The sequence below is a fragment of the Cebus imitator genome, unplaced genomic scaffold (assembly GCF_001604975.1).
Source record: "Cebus imitator isolate Cc_AM_T3 unplaced genomic scaffold, Cebus_imitator-1.0 Scaffold314, whole genome shotgun sequence".
NCBI classification, from domain to species: domain Eukaryota; kingdom Metazoa; phylum Chordata; class Mammalia; order Primates; family Cebidae; genus Cebus; species Cebus imitator.
Genome location: NW_016107629.1, coordinates 1578227 through 1600483, shown reverse-complemented (window position 1 = coordinate 1600483; position 22257 = coordinate 1578227). Strand labels below are relative to the sequence as shown.

Genomic DNA, 22257 nt, shown 5'->3' with positions numbered 1-22257 from the left:
TTGCTCCTCTAAGGAGCTTCTGGAGCTTCTAGGCTTGACATACCAGAAATTTTGGTATAGGCATAATTTTTTTTTGAAAATTGTACTTTAGGTTCTGGGGTACATGTGCAGATCATGCAGGATTGTTGCATAGGTACACACATAGCAATGTGGTTTGCTGCCTCCATCCCCCCGTCACCCACATCTGGCATTTCTCCCCATGTTATCCCTCCCAGACCTCCCCACCCCTCTGCTGTCCCTCCCTTGGCCCCCCCAGCAGACCCCAGTGTGTGATGCTCCCTTCCCTGTGTCCATGTGTTCTCATTGTTCAACACCCGCCTATGAGTGAGAACATGCAGTCTTTGATTTTCTGAGTGCTGAAGGGATGGAGTAGGGACCAGAATAATATTGTGGTTAAGAGCATTACTAGTTTCAAATCCTGGCTAATTAATTGTGTGATGTTGGGCAAGATGTATCTACATGAGCAGCAACTGTGTGCCTTATCTTCCCTGTTTGTAAATTGAGAACAACAATTGGTTATAGTGAGAATTAAATGTGTTAATATATGGAAATTGTTTGCAGCATGATCTGGCTCACAGCATTATATATTGTTATATATTGTCATTTTGCATAATTATCCCCATTTTGTAGATTTCAAAAGAAATACGCCCAAAAGAAACAAACAAATTATATTTCAGGGTTTATCTGACGTCTTTTAGGTTCGCTTTAGAATATTCAAGAAGTGATCCAGGCATTAGATTGAGCTGCAAACTTGGGTCTCCTACAGAAAGAACTATCTTCCCGGCTTTCTCTGGAAATGAGTGGAGGGAATGAAGAGGTACTATTAGCCCTTATTTTATTGGTTTGGTTTCAAGTCTCTGAGATGTCCAATGTTGATCAGACCTATGGGGGAGGTGCTACTTACAGATGTATTTTCAAGGCAAATGAGGTTTAAAAAATACTAAAAAATCCAGAACAACCACAGTGGGGCCCACATTTTTATGTTTACATTTAATTCTCACATGCCAGGTTAAAACTTCTTCATTATTATAAATAATAAAAATTACAGCTAACATTCTTGAACACTTACTAATTGCCAAGCTCATCCTTAAGTGTTCATACGTTTTAACTCATTTAATCCTTACAACACATAATTGAGGTAAGTACTATTGTTATTACCATTTTGCGGATGAAGATACTGAGGGACAGAGAGGTTGAGAATTTATTTATCTCTGCATTTTACCAGTGCCATACATACCCGGCACCTAGTATTTACTGAATCAAATTTTTAAGGCAGATTTATTAATATTTTTTAGCAGAAGTCATTTTCATGGCTGATTTCTTTTAGTAAAAAGAACTTTTGAGAAGCTGTTTAGAGGAAAAACATTTACAGTTGCCTTGTTACCCTTGCCTGTATTTGTCTGTGGTATTTTGATTTCTGCAAGACCACGAGCATTAGTAATCACAGATAACATTTCAAATAACCTTTTAAGTACCATTTTAGGTAAGGATAGAAATATTAAATGAGATTTTAAGTTCTGGAAATCAGTCTGACAAATGAATATAGATTATTTTTAATAAATCATTTATATTTGGCTTAAAAAGCATTATTGTGGATTTTTTTTCCTCTAATGATTTGATTCCTAATTATGTTTACCTCAGGACAATATCATAATTGCTTGTATTTTCCAAGCACACACAAGCTGATGAGGAGTGAGGGGGGACATTATTGGACAGTTGTGTAAATGACAGGAGGTCAGTTTGGAGTTAATGGTGAATCTCTGACTACTCCACAGGGTGGAAAATCTCTGTGGGAACATCTTTCAGTGGATTGCATTCTGGTAGTAAAATGCATGAAGTACAGAGAGAAAGCCAAGCAGCAAAAGAGGCAGCAGGAAAGACATAAATAGCAGACAACATGGGGAAGATAACACAGAGTAGCCATTAGAAGCGATTGGTCAGGGAGGCCAAAAGAAGATGGTAGTAAATTTTTATTCTCCTCAATGGGCTATTTTGCAACGGTATTTTGTATCCTAAACAATTTGCTGAAAAAGCAGATACCACATTTTAATGTTCCATGTCAGTTATAGAAAACAATAACACGGGGAAAATAGTGTTCCCAAAGACAAGGTAATATCATCGCGTTTTTATTTGCTATATTTAAATTTTAAAGGGCCCAGCTGTTGAAATAAATTATGGTTAGATTAAATGCTTTTCTAAATGCCAAAGTGATAATGGCCTATTTCTATTTCTTCCTATTATGCCTCAGTTTGATAATGGAAATCTGGGCATGACAGGAATCTCATCAGACTTGTTTCTTTCATAAAAGATGTTACCCACAAGGACCCATTCATTCAACAAACACTTATTGAGCGGTAATCATGGGCATGTAAATAGTCTAGGAGGAGAGAGAAACACTAAAAAACAATAATACAGATCACCCTAAAATTATGATCATTTCAAATGCCATAAAGGAAAAGAAAAATTAGGGTGTTTCTCAGAACATGGTATAGAAGGACCCTATCTAGACAGGTGTGTATTGGGAGAGGAAGGAGGGTCGAGAGAAAGTCTCCCTGAGTAAGTTATGCTTGAGGAGACCAAGAATAGTGAGGAATTGGCAGAGTGAAGGCAGTGACGCAGAGTCAGGTGCACGTGACTGATCTTACTCTGTTCTTTATAATAACTGGTTTTGTGTCTATGAAGTTAGTACAAAAGAAGCTTAGTGCTGGGTGCATTGGCTCATGCTTGTAATCCCAGCACTTTGGGAGGCCCAGGTGGGTAAATGACGAGATCAAGAGATCAAGACCATCCTGGCCAACATGGTGAAACACCAACTCTACTAAAAATACAAAAATTAGCTGGGTGTGGTGGTGTGCGCCTGTAGTCCCAGCTACTTGGGAGGCTGAGGCAGGAGATTGCTTGAACCTGGGAGGCGGAGGTTGCAGTGAGCTGAGATGATGCCACTGCACTCCAGCCTGGAGACAGAGCAAGAAAAAAAAAAAAAAAGCAGTTTAATTATGTCTGGTGTGGCCACCTGGAGGAATGCAATGGAAATATAAAAACATTACAAAATGACAATAAGGTACTGGATTGACACAATGTGTGTCTTCTAAAATACCCTCTTTTATCCTGGCAAGCAAAGATGTGTGGTAGAATTACAGAAATAGAGGTGGACAGTTTGCCTACTTTTTGTCTTTGAAGCTGCTGGAAGAGGGATGAAGAGTCCATGAATTCGGAAGGGGCAGAAGGTAGCAATGAGGTAATCCTGATTGCTCTCCTTATGGTAGTGCAGTTACCACAGGCTAATGTGGACTTCTTGCTGGACAGATAGGTAATGCATAAAATGCCTTCTAAGGAGGCGGATATAAAAAAACTCAGATGGTAGACATAAAAAATCCACCTCTAAAGACATTCTGAGGAGAATTCAGCGCTGCTGTCAGAACAAGGGTTTTACATCTATGCAACTTAAAACTATGTGTTATGGATAATTTTAGATATTTATTTTTATTTCAATATGAGGAAGAGGAAACTCAAATGATGTTTTCTGTGCTGATGCTGGATTCTGTATATAGCCTCAGAGTAAGTCTGACATTAAAAGTAAAAATGAGTTAAAATCTCGTGGGTTTATTTATTTATTTTTTTTTGAAAACCAAACCAAACCAAACCAAAACAAAAAACAAACCAAAACCCCAAACTGTGTGGGAGGCAGTGCTCTGTCTGGGAGATTGGAGGGGAAAACTTTCAGAATGCTCACAGCCCACATTTTCACATGCCGTAAATTCTTGGGGAGGGAATTCTTTGGCAGCCTGACATATGTAATTTTCCTCAGAGCAGAAGACTTTATGTGAAAGATTTAAAATCATAATAAGATTTAAAGGTTTGCTCTTTAATTAAGAAAATGGCTAGATATTTTCCTATAGTTTCCTTTCAGAAAATAGGTTTCTTAATTATTTAATGCAGTGGTTACAGTAATGACAGAAAAGCACAGACTCATCACATACTCATTTAGGAACATGTGTGCTGGTTTAGGTGTGAACCCCAACTGGAAATATGCATAAAGTTATTCTATTTTTATTTGATTATGTGGATTAAATGATGAAATCTCACCAGGATAGTTCTTCTGTAAAAATCATGGCTAGATTGACAGTTCTCAAGTTCACATATCTCCACTTGAAATGGAAGTAACCAAAAGCAACAGTTCTTCTGTCAACTCTTGATTATTAGTGTGTAAATTATGCATGAATGTTACATTGACTGGCAAAGGTCAATAAGAACACTTCATTAGGGAGCCCAGGTGGTTGAGTTATACCAGCTCGATGGTGAAGGAGATATGAAAAGTTTAATAATGGTCATAGTTAATATTTATTGAGCATTCTCTATATGTCAGGCAATATTCTAAGTTGATTTCATGTTTTATCTCACTGACTCTTCAAAGTAACGCTTTGAAATCTGTGTTATTTTCATCCCCGTTTTACAAGTTAGTGAAAAGGAAAGTAGCAAAAATTATTCGAGGCTTGTAACTGTGCTCAGGCTAGCAAATCACACATGTGCTATGTGAGAAGGGCAAACATATTTTATGGATTCTTTTACTTTCAAGACATACCTAATTTAAAAAGGTAGCCTAATTTGTCCCCATTCAAGCACTTTTTTCTTAGTGAAACAAAATTTTGTGCTATTAGAAACTAAACTTTGTTGGTCAGTACTCGCAGAGCAGTCCCAGGGGGTTACTTTTGTTATCTTGTCTTGGCATCGTCAGTTTGTAAGCAAATAATTCTTTTCATTTTTCCTTTTCTTATCTCCCAAGGTGAGAAATTAGAAATAAATTTTTAAAAATCCCCTTACAGGTATATGGTATGCAGTAGCATGTCTCAAATGTATTCAACAGTCAACTCCCTCCGTCTTTCTGGGGAGAATTTTGTGCAGTAAATGTTTTCCAAAACACACTTCGATAAATGCTACTGTGTGTTTACTATAAGCATATTTTGCCTCCTTTTTGTCTTCCAATCACTATAGTCTGCATATTATCTTTAAAGTTTTCATAATTTTGAATCCCTGACCTCTTTTCAGATCATGGCTTCCCAACAATTGACATTACAGACAATTTCTGACTCCTCTTGGAATATTTTCCTTTTCTTTATACGTTTCCAGAACACCATTTCTTTCTGGTTTTCTTTCTGCTCCTATGTCTTCTCTTCTCAGTTTTCTTTATTAACTTGTCTTTCTCTAATTCTTAGATGTTAGTGTCCCCCAAGCTTCCATCCTTGACTCTCTTCTATCTCAATGTTATATTCCAGTTGCTTCATTAAACTGCCACACTCATTCTTAATTTATACCTTCCCCAATATCTTTAGCAATAATGAATTACTTTTCATTTTCTCTGCCAAAGGCACTTTATTTATCCATAGTGAAACGCATACCATATTGCAGATGTCTGCCTTCTAACTGGCCTCTTTGTCAAGATGTGACCAGCTCTGTTGTAGTTAATACTAGTTATCAGAAAAAAAGTTTACATCTCACTCATGCAAGAATCTGCTGCAGATCTAGGCAACTCTCAAGGACAACTGTCTGCTGGTCTGTTCAGTGAGTCAGAGATCTAGGCAACCTCAAATGTGACACTCTGCCTTCTCAATACAAGGACTGTTTTCAGATTTCCATGGCAGAAGAGAGGCAGAGTAGAAACTGAGTAGGGGCTTCTACTGCCTGAGCGTGAAGTGACACAGACGTGTGCTATTCACATTTCATTGAACAGAACTAATGATAGGGTTTTGCCTTTTGACAGTAAGATTGGAAGTTTAGTTATACATGTGCCCAGGAAAGAAAGAACTATTGTTGAAAATCTTATCACAGGGGTTGTATCATAAATATATCCCCGGTACTTGGCACAGAGTTTAACAATAGATGTTCAATAAATGTTTCATCAATTGAATCTAATCTAGTTGAAACTTGAGTCATTTTACTGATGGAGGAACTAAAGCCCTCCAAAGAAAAGTGACTTTCCTCAAATTATTCAGATATTTGCACAGCTAGAGCAAGAATCTGGGTCTTTTTGCTTCTAGGTTCAGGGGTTCAGGGGTGCCCTCAGCTCCCCTGAGAGGATGTTTCTCCAGCTTCTTGGTCTCCTGCTATCTCAAGAATGAGAGAGGGGACCACGGCCCAATGCACTTGTGAGATAAATACCAGACCCCAAAAGTGTTTGCAGAAAGTGATTTATTTAGAGAGAGAAAGAGAGAAACAGGAGAAGAAGATAGAAAGCTTCCCCACTGGATGGAAGGGGATCCCAGAGTGGGAAAATCCAGGAGGGGAAAGAGAGCTCCCAGTATGTGGGAGGGGATTCCAGAGAACTGGAAATCTGGTGTGGGTGAAGGAGCAGGGGAATTTATCCTGAGAGAAATTCCCACCTCCTCAAGTTCCCCTGGCCAATGAAAGGAGTTCCTTTAAGCTTCCACTCCGATCAGTGATCTTTAGCTTCTTCCTGCGCCCGCAAAATTCAAACATAAACTGTTAAATTTCCTGGATGAAGACGGATGGGAGGGGGAGAAAACATGGCGCTGGGAAGTTCTTGCCCTAGAAACGACGCCCTTTGTGGACCAAGAAAGAGAACACCTTCCCTCATTTTGTTCTTTTTACTATATCAGATATTCATGGAAGAGTTTGTTCTATCAGAATTGTATGATTTTGTTGGGTTGCCCATTATTACCATTAAGGCTATGAGTTTTGTTTGCTGGTATTTGTTAGCTTGCTTTACATTTTTGCTTACACAGTTAACAGAGATATGGCATGAGCATATATTGGAAAAATGATTCACATAACAATAGAAAAAGTAAGTGTAATTACCAGCTTCTTGGCAGGCAGCATCAATAATTCTTTTTCGGTTCCTAAATAGCCCACATAATATTGTCTCATATTGACCAATATTGTCTCATTTGCTAGATGGTGTTTAGTTGCATAGCAAATAATTTTACTGATAGAAAATTAAAGGAAGATTGAAAAAAAAAAAAAACCCACAAAGTATTATCACCCATTCTTACTACGTTTTTTTTGGTGAGTTGGGGTCTTGCTCTGTCACCCAGGCTGGAGTACAATAGCACGATCTCGGCTCATTGCAACATCTGCCTCCCAGGTTCAAGTGATTTCCCTGCCTCAGCCTCCTGATTAGCTGGGATTATAGGTATGTTCTTCGACGCCCAGCTAATTTTTTGTATTTTTAGTAGAGATGGAGTTTCTCCAGTTTGGCCTGGCTGGTCTTAAACTCTTGACCTCAGGTGATCCACCCGCCTCGGCCTCCTTCAGTGCTGGGATTACAGGGGTGAGCCACCATGCCCACCCCGCATTCTTACTTCTTATTTCCTTACTGTAGTTTTTGGAATGGTTAATTCTGTGTATTTGCTTAGCAATTTGTGGCTCTATTTTCCCATTTTACCCTTACTAACTTTTTAAGTAGTAGGTAGGGATTCTCTTAGTGCTGTCTGTGGAAATATTGCAGTCCTATGGCTACTATAATATCTTTTTTGGAAACCTTATTTATTTGCTTATTTGCTTACTACCTCAGGGTTCTCCTCAAAACTCCATTGAGGTTCTTTCTTAAGGTGTACCTCTACAGGTAATATTCCACTTGAACATATAAACTTTAATGTAATATTTCTAAAATAAACTCTTGATCTTCTTCCCTGCTCTAAAGCTTCCTCAAACAAATAAACAAACTGGCAGAGACTGTTACCTGTAGCATGTGGCTAATTTCTAGTCGGAGAATATGAACAGGACTTATGGGTATTTCTTCTCTGTTTGGCCTATGTCATTTTTCTGGCCAACAAACAAACAAATAAGCCAAATACAACAATAAAGATTAAAAAACAAAACAAAAAAAATAATAAAAAACCCTTCCTAGTTTCCGCTTGGCTGGAGCAGACGGTGCCAAGCTTGGAAGCCATATTGTTGAAAGTGGCAGAGCGTTTTATCAACTTGACTTCTTCAAGGACTATGGGGAAAGAGTCCTATGACTCTCCTAGACTGTTCAGAGAGCAAGAAATAAACTTATTCAATGTTGAGTCATTGTTTGAGCCTATTGTACCTCAGAATATTTTGATACAGAAACCTTAGTTTGTATATCTGTGAAATGGGAATAACAACTACCTTACTTTGAGAGCTAAATGAGAAAATATAAATAAATAAAGCACTTACTTTAACGCATGACTCATAAAATGGATATGACAAATTTTAGTCTATTCCCTTCCTTCCTTCTTCATATAGATATGATAAAATACAATCCTTTTAATTCCATTCAGAAACTTCTGAATCCACGACTCCTCTTTCTTGACAGAGAGATAGTGGTTATGAGATTGAAACTCTGTAAATTTCCCACTGCCAAATCTACACATAGACACAGATCTAAATCCACATTCTCTTCCCTTTCTCCTGTTCCAGTACTATTCTTTCTGCTGTTTCATATTAGCCAGTATTTATTTAAGTGATTAGCACATGCCAGGTAACATGCAAAGCTCTGCATGGATTATACAATTAGATCTCATGATGTAGGCATTGTTTCATGTCCCCATATTTCAGATTAAATAACTGGAAGTAGAAAAATTAAGCTGTTTGCTCAAAAAGCAAGTATATTTTCAAACTCATTCTGTTTTCGCCTTTTACCTGCATCTAAACATGCACATATCCCTACAACCTTGAGAAAAACCATTCTGTGAAACTTGACTTCCTTCTTCATTATCTTCATTTTCTCTCAACTTCCTTGCCCTCACTCTTCAACCCTTTGCCCTCACCACTCCAATGAAATGTCTTTATTTTCTAGTAACATATCTAGTGGAGCCCTCCTGGTATTGATTATCATTCAGCCTTTCTGAAATATTTACTTCTGTTGACCACTCTCTCTCCCCCAAAACACTAGAGGAGAGTTCTCTACACACCACTCTACTTTTCTACCCACTCTTCCTCAGTCTAACTCAGGGGACTCTTTCTTCTAATGGCTCCTTGAATGCTAGTGTTCTTCAGGGTTTTATCCCTAAACTTTTCTTTCTTTTTTTAGATTAAATATTCTGCTTACAATATCATTTACCCCATAGTTTCAATTGCGATATATGCTACTCATTCCTAGTTTTAAAAAATCTCATCTACACATCTCTTTTGAATTCCATATTCATTTCATCAATTTCAAGTTGAGATTCTAAATTTAGATCCCATTAAAGCACCTCAAATTGAGCATATCTAAAACTGAACTTACAATCTCTCTCTTTCTCTAAAATCTTTCCTTCTAACATTTCTCCCTCTGAACTCTGTCTCAGGAATTTGTCTATTTGTCCAAATTGGAAATTGCACATCATCTTGGGATCTGCTTCTTCATTCATCCCCTAAACAAAGTCAAGTTCTAAGTCTTGTCAATTAATGTGAAATCTTATTTCCTAAATATGCCTCCTAAATGTATGTGGTAGGCATTTGTTTTTCAATCATCATTTACTACCAATTGCCATTATCCATGCCTTCTGTGCATCAGAAGCTGATGCAACATTATTTTCCATTCTCAGAAAACAGCATGCCCTTTCATGCTTTGAGAAGTGACGTGTCTCTTTCTTCCTTTTCTAGTTGGAAAACTCTTTTTGATAATCAGCTATGTTACTATTACCAGTGTGAATCTTGGGAAGTGTTTCCTGAGGTCAAGCTGGCTGCTCACCTACTTTCCCTCCTATGCTGCTGTAGAGCTCTGCACCTGCCTCCTTTCTAATATTTATAAAGAGTTTCTAAATCTTTGCCTATTCATTTCTCCTTCTAGACTGTGAGAGCCTTGAGAAAGGAAAGCCTGTTTTTATGGCAGTGAATTGGATCCTTCCCAATTTGAAAATATATCTGCTAAAGGACCAGGACACCAAATGGTCATTTGCCAAATGATCAGATTCACCAGATTTACCAAATTTCTCAATTCATCCCAAATAGTTGTAATAGTTAAAATGATTAGGATGTTTAAATTTGGTCCCCAATGATGAAATATGATTTTCTGGATATTAACTTTTTAAGGTTAAAACGTGAGAAGCTGGCAAAAAAAATCTACAAATGCTAAAGAATCAGTATTGATTTTTAAAATTTCTCAAAGGAAAAGCTGTTTTTCAGCTTTTTTTTTTTTTTGGAGGGGGTTATTTTATATGTAATGGGACTGCTTGTCTACCTCAGATATCGTTTCAGTTATCTCTGAATGTCATTTTCTATTTTGGTAAACCTTATGCATTTTCCTTATTCTTCTGCCATTTCCTCAAATGGTATACCAGCTTTCCTTTTATATCTCTAGTATTTATAGTTTAAGATTAAATTAAACATTAATTAGGAGATTGAACTTTAAATTTAAATTCACAGGCACTAAAATAAATCAGAATTTTAAGTTAAGGTTTAATGAAAGAAAAATTTTAAATTAAATAAAATTTAGAATTAAAATTTAAATTCATTCAAAAAAATCAGAATTAGTTTAAACCATTACATTTCACATGAAACTAAAAGTATGATTTCTATCAAGAAACAATTAAGGTATCTTGACTTGGTTGGTAGTAATTTGCAAAATGACTCTCTATGAAAGCACACACACACCAAAATAACCACAATGGACCAAATGAAGAAGATGCAAAAACTGGATAAAACATAAATAGATTAAAAATACTATAAATAAAAACAGACAAATGCTAAAAGGTTGGCTCAGTACAAAATTATATTTTAAAAGGAATAAAAATCAGTATAAATGAGTAATTTCTACATGACATTTAATTTTACCTATAACAATGTTTTACATTGTCATGAAATCAATATATTTCTCTTAAAATTTATAAAATTATTTTTATTAAATCACTATGTTTGATGGGTTGATTTTCAGGGAATAAGCCATGTGGTGAATTGATTTTTAGTGATATTTCCTTGCTCATTTGCCACCAGCAAATTTCCCAAACTCCCAACTTCTCTAATTTCCGTAACTTCTGTGAAATTGAAGTTTTTCTTCCCCTTTAGATTCTCAGCAGTGTTAAGTGATGGCCGTTTATTCTTTTATAATTGAGGTTTCTTAAGCTTTTCTGGCTGGACGTTTTTCTTTCCCCCTAGACCTGGCCCATGTCTCCATGGGCATAGCCTGCATCTGCTCTCAGAGGTCTCAGAAACTCTTCAAATTCAGTGTTTCCAAGACTGAATGTAGGCATATTATTCTCTTCTATTCCCCGCCATCCCAACTCTCCAAACTTGTTCTTTAGAATTCTTTCTCTCTCTCTTTTTTTCTTGAGACAGAGTGTTGTTCTGTTGCCCAGGTTGGAGTACATTGGTGAGATCTCGGCTCATTGCAACCTCCACCTCCAGGTTCAAGCTATTCTCCTCCCTCAGCCTCCCAAGTAGCTGGGACTACAGGTGTGTGCCACCACACCTGGCTGATTTTTGTACTTTTAGTGGAGATGGGGGTTTCACCATATTGGCCAGGCTGGTCTCAAACTCCTGATCTCAAATGATCCACCCACTTCAGCCTCCTAAAGTGCTGGGATTACAGACGTGAGCCATGAAATTCTCTTTTTCTCTATTTTAGGATATGGTCACCATCCATCCAGTAGCATAAACCAGAAACAAGGAACGAACCTGTCACTGCTTATTCTAGACATTTTTAAGATGCCCGTTCATTTCAATTACCCTGGTTCTAGTCCAAGCTACCATTATTTTTTGTTGAAACCCCATAATAGTCTATTGTGTACATTATAGAATTGTGAGCATTATTTTTTTAAACTTAAAAGCTTAGAACAAAGGCTTGCACCTAGTAAGCATTCACACTACATGTATGAATGGACACTGTATTAGTCCGTTTTCATACTGCTGTTAAAGACATACCTAAGATTGGGAAATTTACAAAGAATAGAAGTTTAATGGAGAGCTCACAGTTCCACGTGGTTGGGGAAGCCTCACAATTATGGCAGAGGCAAGTAGGAGCAAGTCACATCTTACATGGATGGCAGCCATCCATACCACTTCCATGTGATTTGCTTTCATACCTTCTAGCGTGTCCCTCCTCTTGCCCATCTCAGCACCCTGAGACTCTTTTTCCCTCTTGTTCTTCTTTCTTTGTTAAAAATAGACTTTTTTTTTTTTAGAGCAGCTTTTGGTTCACAGAAAAATTGAGCAGAAAGTACAGGCAATTCCCATATACTCTCTAGCCTCATATATTCACAGCCTCTTTCACTCTTTCCTTTGTTTTAGCCTCCCATGCTAGATCTATTTTTTTATTATTAGATATAATAAATATGTTAATATTCATACAATATTATTAATATACTAAATATATGTAAGACAACTGTATTTTCTTCCTTCACATATTACTTTGAGATTAAAATTTTTTATTGTGATTATCTATAGTGTGTCTTCTTTTCCTCATGAAGCATAGAGTTCATGAGGGCAAGGACTGTACTGACTATTTTTCTCTGAGCTCTAATCAAGTGGCCATCATATAGAAGGTCTTCAATATATATTCATCATTGTGGTTGAATGACATATGTAATATAATTCTACATAGTTTCTGGGTGAAACATATTTCTATGTAATTACCATTAGAACTCTTAGAAGATCTAAAGTAAAAATTAACCATAATTTTGTTATTTGTTTCTGTCTCAGACTAATTTAGCATTTCAAATTTATAACTATTCTGGTCCAATAGCTCTTAAAATTTAACCACAGATATTATATTAAGTATACTCACACCAATGGAAGTATTTATTCTGTTACATGTTAAATATAATAATTTACTTCTATTTTTACATTTTCTTATGTCTGTTTTCAAACCTGAAGTGTTGGATTTCCTTCTGCAAAAATTTGCTTACCTTACTTGAGAGGCACATACCACCACAAGGGGGCAGAGATAGACAAATATTCAGTTCTTTCGACTGCATTCTGTATCCTGAGAATATTCTTTGACAGAATAAATTTGAGCCATTATTTTTTCCACTAGTTTCTTTTTTCATTTGCCATTCAATTTAAAATCAAAAAGTACTATTATGCTCTTTATACGGTGTATGCCTTTTCAAAGATGAACAGACCTCCACTATATAAATTGTAGGCATTATATAACTTATCTCTTTAGTACATTAAGTAATTTTACAGTTATAAGAATGATATGCTAGACATTGCAGTAAATTGTTCACTGGTAATTTCATAGCTAGTTTCTACTGTCTTATCTTTAGCCTACACCCACATACACACACACATACATAGATATGCTGGTAAGGGGAAAGGAGATTTTCTTTCTTATTTTTTTTTCATAATCATTCAGGGAATAGTTAGGTATTTATGTCACTGAAACTATAAACATTTGAAGAGAACAGACTTTTAGAGTATAGTTTTATTATTCTATCTTTTATGCACTAAATACATATTCATCTTTACTTGGAGTAAGAAAAACACATGCTGAGCTATATGTGTCTATCTTAACATAGTTCTCATAAACAGCTTGGGTAAGACTTTATGTCAGCAATCTAATTACATAACTGACCTTGTTTTATTGGTTATTCTAAAATTTAGTTCTCTGTAAATGTATAGCCCATCCAATTTAGAGTTGAATTTTAAGGACATTAACTTTAATGATAATGAGATAATTTACGTGTGAACAGATGCCTTGGTTAGAAGGAAGTTTAGAGGAGAAAGAGAGCTTTTTATTATAGAAAAACCAATAGCAGAAAGAATGTGATTTTGATTCAGATTAGGAATCACCAAAGATTGGTAACAACACAAGTAGTTCACAGACAATTCATCTAAACTTGATGCTGAGCATTCAAGGTCATCCATAGACTGGGTCCACACATCCTTGCTGGTCCTTTTATCTTATCTCCACCCACCCTGAATTCTATCCACCTGGATCACTTGCCTTACTGGTAACAAGTCACACTTTTCCATGCTTCTATGTCTTGGCCCTTGCCTGCTTTCCTAATCTGGAATAACACCTCTCCACATCCCCCTTGAGTTTTCCCCCAGGTAATGTAAATTACTGAGCATATCTGTCGTACTCTAATTTCTTGAGGTCATGGAAGATAATACTAACAGACCACAATATTTTCTCCAATCTTACTAAATGTAGCCTCAGTATCCTTCTCAGTACAGCTTCTAAGAATAACTCAGATACCTATACCAATTAATTACTGATGGTTTATATGATAGTTGCCATCTTGGTGTGACTTAGCCCAAATTGGTGGCTAGTTAAGTGAGACCAGGATTGGGTGGCTTTGATGAATGTAATTTCGACTTGAACATGAAGATGCTTGTAGAACAGTGTTCCTTCCTCTGAGCATGGCTATAGAAGAACAAATCAGTTAGTCTGAAGGTAAGAATATAAAGCAACTTAAAATGTTATATGATTTTATTTATCTAAGTCAAACTGAATTATTATATTCATCCATAAGCACCATAGAAGGGTCATGTTTATTTTGTTTATCACCATATCCCCAGCATTTAGCCAAGGGTGTGATATATATCAGGTACTCAATAATATTTGCTGGTTGAATGAACTAATAGTGACTAATGGAAAATATTGTATTTCACGCCACACCTTTTCTCCTTTAAATGAGGTAGATTTGCACTCTAAGCTGGTCACTGCTCTGGAGAAAGTGTTCCCAGAGAAGCGAAAGGGAAAGGTTTTTGAAGGTCAATACATAACCTTTTTGAAGGTAGCAACAGAAAGATACCAGCAGTAAAAGTTGGGAAACCCCTGTGAGTGCTTTATCTATTCTGCTTCATTTCTAAGTATCAAAGAATCATATAATTTAAGGAGTTTGGAACAAAGAGAGATTTATCCTGAGTCAATATGGATTCTATTAAATGGGACCTAAAGTATTAGGCATCAGCACTGTTCTGAGACCCAATCTTTGGGAAGGTTTAGTTCACTCTTAAATTTTTGAGAGGAAATATTTGAAAATCTTCCAAGAACATTTAATGTGATTTACATTTCTAAAGGTCGGTTAAGTCCCACATTAATTCCTCTTATACACTGGTTTCCTAAACTGAGAATAGAAAACTGAAAACTTATTATTCATATGACCGCAGGAAAGATGAGCAACTTTAGGTTTAAAAACTTGAGTTGTAGAAGTCAATGGCCTCTGGACCATCTGTCTCATTTTAAAAAATGTAACTTTTATTTTAGATACAGGGGGTACATGTGCAGGTCCGTTATGTGTGTATATTGCACTCAAGTCATAAGCATGGTACCCAATAGGTAGTTTTTCAATCTATGACAACCTCTGTCCCTCCCCTCTTTAGTAGTCCATAGTTTGTTATTCCCTTGTTTATGTCTATGTGTGCTCAATGCTTTGTTCCCACGTGTAAGTGAGAACATGTAGTATTTGGTTTTCTGTTACTGCATTAGTTCATTTAGGTTTTGGCTTCTAGCTCCATCCATGGTGCTGCAAAGGACATGATTTCATTCCTTTTTATGGCTGTATAGTATTCCATGATGTATAATGTACATTTTCTTCATCCAATCCACCACTGTGGGACACCTAGGTTGATCCTATGTCTTTGTTATTGTGAACAGTGCATTGATGAACATGTGAATGTATATGTCTTTTTGGCATGATGATCTATTTTCCTTTGGGTATATATACCTCAGTAATGAGATTGCTGGGTTTAATGGTAACTCTGTTTTAACAGCTACCATAAGCTCTTTGAGAAATATCTAAACTGCTTTCCACAATGGCTGAAATAATCTACAATTCAACCAGTAGTATAAACATTCCTTTTTCTCCACAAACTCACTAGCATCTGTTGTTTTTTGACTTTTTGATAATAGACATTTTGACTGGTATGAGATGGTAGCTCATTGTGGTTTTGATTTACACTTCTCTGATGATTAGTGATAATAAGCATTTTTTTCACATGTTTGTTGGCCACTTGTATGTCTTCTATTGAGAAGTGTCTGTATATGTCCTTCATCCTTTTTTTAAAAAATGGTGTTATTTGACATTTTCTTAAGTTCCTTATAGATTATGGATTTTAGACTGTTGTTGGATGCATACTTTGCATATATATTCTCCCATTCTGTAGGTTGTCTGTTTTTGCTATTGACAATTTATTTTGCTGTTCAGAATCTCTTAACTGGATTTCACCTGTAATTTTTTGTTTTTATTGCAATTGCTTTTGGTAACTTAGCCAAAAATTATTTGCCAAGACTAATGCTCAGAAGGGTATTTCCTAGGTTTTCTTTTAGGATTTTTATAGTTTGATGTCTTACATTTAAATCTTTAATCCATCTGTAGTTAATTTTTGTATATAGTAAAAGGTGAAGGTCAAATTTCATTCTTCTACATGTGGCTAACCAGTTATTTCATCACTATTTATTGAATAAGGAGGACTTTTCCCATTGCTTGTTTTTGTTTGCCTCATTAAAAGTCAGATGGCTGTAAACGTATGGCTTTGCTTCTAAGTTTTCTATTCTGTTCCATTGGTTTAAGTGTCTATTTTTGTACCAATGCTGTTCTAGGTTATTTTATCATTTTAGTATTGTTTGAAGTCAAGCAGTGTGATGCCTCTGGCTTTGTACATTTTGCTTAGGATTGCTTTGGCTATTGAGGCTTTTATTTGGTTCCATATGGATTTTAGAATAGCTTTTTCTAGTTCTATTAAAAATGATATTGGTAATTTGATAAGAATAGTGTTGAATCTGTAAATCTCTCTCCAGTGTTGTTTTGTGCAATATTACCATTTTAATGACATTGATATTTTTAATCCATGAGCATGACATGTTTTTCCATTTATTCGTATCATCTGATTTCTATCAGCAGTGGTTTGTAGTTCTCCTTATGGAGAACTTTCACCTCCTTGGTTGGCTGTATTCCTAGGTATTTCATTTTCTTTGTGGTTACTATAAATGTGATCATGTTTTTGATTTGACTTACAATCTGGATATTACTGGTGTATGGATATGCTACGTGAATTTTGTGCTCTGAAATTGTACTAAAATCATTTACCAGTTCTAGTATATTTTTGGCAGAATCTTTAGGGTTTTCTAGATATAGAATCATACCATCAATGAAGAGAGATAGTTGACTTTTTCTTTTTCCAGTGAATGCTGTTTATTTCTTTCTCTTGCCTGATTACTCTGCCTAGAGCTTCCTGTCTCATTTGTTGATGCATTAAGGGAAAAGTAACTAAATGCTTCAGAGCAAAGTAATAGCATATATTAGCAAATTCCTTAGATTTGTCTTTTCTAGAGCTGTCCAAACAGAACTTTTGCCATGATGACAATGTTCTGTATTTATTTTATCCTATATAATAGCCACTGGCTACACATGGCCACTGGGCACTTGAAAATGTGGCTAATACAATGGAGGAACTGAATTTCTATATGTTATTTAAAATAAGCAGTTACAATTTATATTTAAATGGCCACATGTGCCTACTGGCTACTGTATTAGAGTGCAGGTCGAAAGGAATATATGCTTAATTAAAAAGCAGTTTTTAAATTAAAATTTAAAAAAATTAAAATTATAATTTTTGAGATGAGCTGTTGATAATGTCAACAAATTAGATATCAGGCTGAAAGCAGAAGAAGAAAGTCGAGTTGTAGTATGGGAATTTTAAAAGGCAGCAAGCTTAGCACTTACCATGTGTTAGACCCTGTGCTAGACCCATTCACATTTATCATCTCAGCGAATGCTCATAAAAACTCTGCAAGTAAATATTTATCTCCACTTTGTAAGCAAGAAGTCAGATATTACAATTTCCTCTGTGAAAACAAGATTAGAACATATACCCATCTGGTTTAAAAAGCCATACTGTACATTTTGAGTGGGCAAAAGAAAAATATCCAGGTACAATTATGAATGTGCATCTTAGGAGGTGAGGTCAGGCCTGGAGTGAGTGTCACATCCAAATATTGCTCAGAAATTTCTTTAATTCTTCATTGCTGAGGCTAGGCTTGGTTTCTGATGATGTAATTAATAGTCCTGAAGCTAAAGGTGGGATCATGTGGTCCAAGTTGGGTAGAAGAAGGTGAGTTTGGAGACCAGCCAATGAAAGAGAGCACTGATGTTCTGGGTGACCATCACTCTCACAGACATTGCCTCCCAGGCACCTGAGCAACAATTGCTGGCCTTGCTGTTTCCATTAGAGGGGCTGACTTATGACAGCATTCTCAGCTATAATTTTATGCTTGGATACTTTGATGTTATTTTTCTCTCCAATAATGCTCTGTGACCTGATTTTCCCCTCATTTGTCAGATAGCTTATGTGATGTGGCATTCACTTGGTAATTGCAATTCAGGGGCATTTCCCTGCAGTAATGTGAAGAGAAACAGCTTCTGTAACACCAGAAAGCATGCTTCCTTATCATAAGGTGAATGGAGATACGCTGCCACGTGTTGACTGTGTCATTAGATCTAATGCTAATGCATGCATATGTCTTGCTGAGTCTTTCAATAACCTGTATTTGATATCCTTAGAATAAAAAGATATCAGCATTTTTCCTGGCTGGTCATTGGAGTTCATGCTACAAACTAATGATACTTCGCTAGCTCAACTATTAAGTGAAGGAGTCTGCTTACCAAAGGCTGAATATCTTGGCTTAAGAACTTGGCTCTCCCAATGATTGAAATGAATTAGATACGAATGATGGCCTGGGTATCTATATTGGGCTAGCCTTGTGTCTTGCTATCCTGGGATTCTTTTAGAACTAGAAATATAATACCAGAATTCTTTGATAAAGATTCAAATTCTGAGACAAAGCAATCTGATTCAGCCAGTTTAGGACTGGGGATAAGCCTCATTTAAAATGGGGCATGAGTGGTCAGAGGTATCTGTGACAGCCAAGTATGAGTCTGTTGCAAGATGAGGAACCTTTTAACAGATGAACAGTCCATGGAAGTGGTGGTCTAGGAGGCAGCATGCTAGCCAGAAATCCATTTCTGGAATGAAACGGATTTCTGAAGTGAAGATAAAATGATGCTTCAATCTTCAGGACCAAAGCAGGAGGGGAGCTGGAGAAGGAATACAGAATCAGAAACAAGATTGTTACAAGGTGGTTAGGGGGCAAATTGCTTGAATTGCAGCCTGCTTACATTTGAGCAAATGTGCTTCCTGGAGCTGGGGGCTTGCTCTTTAAAAGAGACAGTCCTGTAGGACAGGTAACTTGCCAAAGTCCAGATTGACTTCAGTGCTGGGAGGTATAGATACATTTTGCAAAATCCAAATGTCCAAGCTGAAAAAGAGCCCGGTTCCCAGGAAATGATTTTTCTTTATTTGATATTCTCAAGCATCAACCATGTATTAGACAATATGTAGCTTTAGAGAGTTGCATGAAATTTCTGTGAGTACAGCAAAATTCCTGGGTGTCTCCAAAAATAAGAAGAAATCTAGCTGAAAATCATTTTCTCTCCCCCTCTTCCCTTTATAAAGAAGGCTAATAAATCTCTCACTTTTCAAAATGTATCTCAGCTTTGGAATGGAGAAGTGAAACGTTTTTCTATTCAAAAGGAAGGCTATCTAAACACTGTAGTGTGTGATTCTATTAAAGCCTGCTTGATTTAAACTCTGAGTGTACCTAAAACTCTCAATTCTACTTCACATGTGGCAAAAGGTCAAATACAGTCTTGCTCTACCTTCCAATCATTTACACTCCCTGTCTACCTTACAGGGGAAGACAGACTATTATTAGTCTGTGGAAAAGGCATACTGGGATTCATGTAATATAGAGAGATATTTTTCTCTTATTTTTTGCCAAGACGATGGTGGTGGTGTCTGCAGTACACAGCTGACATAGAGCTGAAGCTAGATGTGGTCCTATAATAGGCAGGACAAGAAGCAGAAAGGCTGCTCTTCTTGTCCATAAATATCAGCTCACATTTCTGTTTCTCCTTTTCTATAAAATTCTCTATACATGTATGAAGGCGTGTCAACACATGCAAATACATGTAAAATACATAATAGGGTTGTGAGTTAATTCAAATTCATTCATTCTTTCAATATACATGTATGTTGGGCACATTATATGAGCAAGTGCTGCCACATGAATTGTCTCTAGACATTCATTTGCTTATTTTTCTGTTCCTTCTTAGTTTAAGCAGATAACTTTTGTTTTTCGCTTCAAAGATGTTTGCAGAATGGAAGGTGGAAACTTTTTGAAAGCAAACTTTCTGCTATTCCAAAAGATTGTACTCACTGCAAGTGGAGAAGTGAGGACAGGAGTGTCATCTTCAGAGTCACCAAGTCAGGTTGGAGATGCCTCAGACTGGGGTGGGGGCAGAGGCTGCTGGGTCCACAAGTAGAATAGCCCTGCCCTTGGCAGCATCCTTGGGCAATGGCAAACTAGAAATGCACCCAAAGAGGCTGCTCCCAAATCATGGAGTTCCCACTCCCAGTAAACATTCCCAGACCCCAAGCATTGTACAGAGCTGACAGGGGATAGGAAAGCCCATGTGAGAATGAAAAACGGGCTTCTCTGATGTAAGCAGTGAGAACCACAAACAGGATGGACCTCGCAGTGCGTGCTTTAGGACAGAATAAGGTACACCACTCAGATTTTTCATGACACTAAGTAAATGGGAGGGTGGAGCCCAGTAATCACTGGGATTAAAACTCTCTTGAGATTGGTGGGATTTAGATTTAAACTGATTAAGCAGGGATTAGATTTAAGATAATTTTGAAAAAAAAAAAGTGCCTTATTTCTTACACATCTGGATTGGTGGATTAAATTTACTTGCTATCCTTATAGCAAGGAACACAAATATTAAACAAATAACTACCATTGTGAATTGACCTATAAAGGAATAATTGTGGGTACTTTGGAAGCAGAACTGTGGAGCCTAATTAAAACTATGTTTATGAGTAGAATGGATGGGGAGGAAATTATTCTCTGAACGAATAACATTTTAGCTGTTATCTATTGGATAAATTAAAGTTAGTTAGCTTAGTTGAAATTAAAGGGTGATCCAGGCAATGAACAATGGGTGGAAATATCCAGAGGTGGCAAAGAACTTGGGTGGCCAAGACATGAGAGCAAGGGGATAAATGACTGGTCAGACAGAGGCAAAGAGGAGGCTGGGTTCAGGTCACACCAGACCTACCAGCTCACATTAGACAGTGATCATAAGTGATGGAGAAAACCATGAAAGGATTTTAAGTAAAGAGTGAAATAAAAGATTTGAGATTTCCTAAGATGAACTTTTCTTGCAGGTTAGAGAATAAATTAGGCAAGTGACAAAGAGGATTTAGAGGACCAGCTAGTAGGTCTTGTGGTTATAACTGACTGAACAAGCTTGTGGCAAGAAGGATGGTGAGAAGTTTATAATGAAGAGATTTTGGACAATTGTATCAATAGGCCCCAGTGATTAATGTTGTGGTGAGGGGTGTGAGATACAGGGGGAAAAGTGAGGATGCTTTATAAACTGCCAACATAAGCAATTAAAATAGAGGAGGTAAAATTATGGATTAAGAAACACTAGTTGAAGACCACATTTTGGGTTTGCTTTTGACCACAATGAATTTGATCTGCTTGGGAGATATTTAAGCTTTTACATGCATGTTGTAAGATATATACTATTGAACATAATAATAATTAATTTTTATACTAAAGGTACTTATAATGAATACTGTTATAATAATAATTTAAAGGTAGATGGTTTTATTTAATTAGATGTATGAAAAAGACATTTTAAAAAGGAATTAGAATGGACGTGAACTGGTATTTTTGATAAAGTTAACAACTTTGACCAAGAAACTAACCAAAGGTAAATGATGACAAAAATAAAATTTCTTCTCATTTCCAGATGAAAACAAGAAGCTGATGGAAGACACATTCTGAACTGGCTAACACAACACTCTGAAACTGGAGGATATCAACTGATAAGGTATTAAGTTCTTCCTCAGTTTCAAATACACTGGGCTCATAAATTATTAACATAAACAATGGATGCCTCATCAAATTACCAGGAAGATAGCTAGATGTGTACCCCTCTACAAGTGCCGACCCCTCCAAGCACATCTTTCACCTGGAACTGTGAACTGAATAGATAAATGTGTTGGTTAAAAAGGTCTTTACATCTTTGAATTGTAATGATCATGATTAGTTGCTGAGCTTGCCACCTCCCTGCCCTCTACCTTCCAAGAGTTATCATTACAAAGATAGCCATTTGGCTTCTGGCATAAGCTTTATCATAAAGCTTGAGCCAGATTGAAGGATCCAGACGATTTCTTGTTTTCTTCTTTTTTTTTTTTTTTAGTTTTTTGTTTGTTTTGTTTTATTTTGTTTTCTGTTTTCTTTCTTTCCTTCTTTCTTTCTTTCTTTTTCTTTCT

The 22257-nt window shown here is 36.5% G+C and overlaps 1 long non-coding RNA gene across 1 annotated transcript in view; it reads left to right on the top strand.

Annotated features, from left to right (window-relative positions):
- The first annotated feature begins 6738 nt into the window (after nucleotides 1–6738).
- LOC108286168 overlaps nucleotides 6739–22257 on the top strand; it is a 59400-nt gene continuing 43881 nt past the window's right edge. Inside the window, exons 1-3 of the long non-coding RNA XR_001817837.2 lie at nucleotides 6739–6799; nucleotides 14176–14299; nucleotides 21732–21812. This is a non-coding gene — a long non-coding RNA (uncharacterized LOC108286168). The remainder of the gene's footprint in view (nucleotides 6800–14175; nucleotides 14300–21731; nucleotides 21813–22257) is intronic.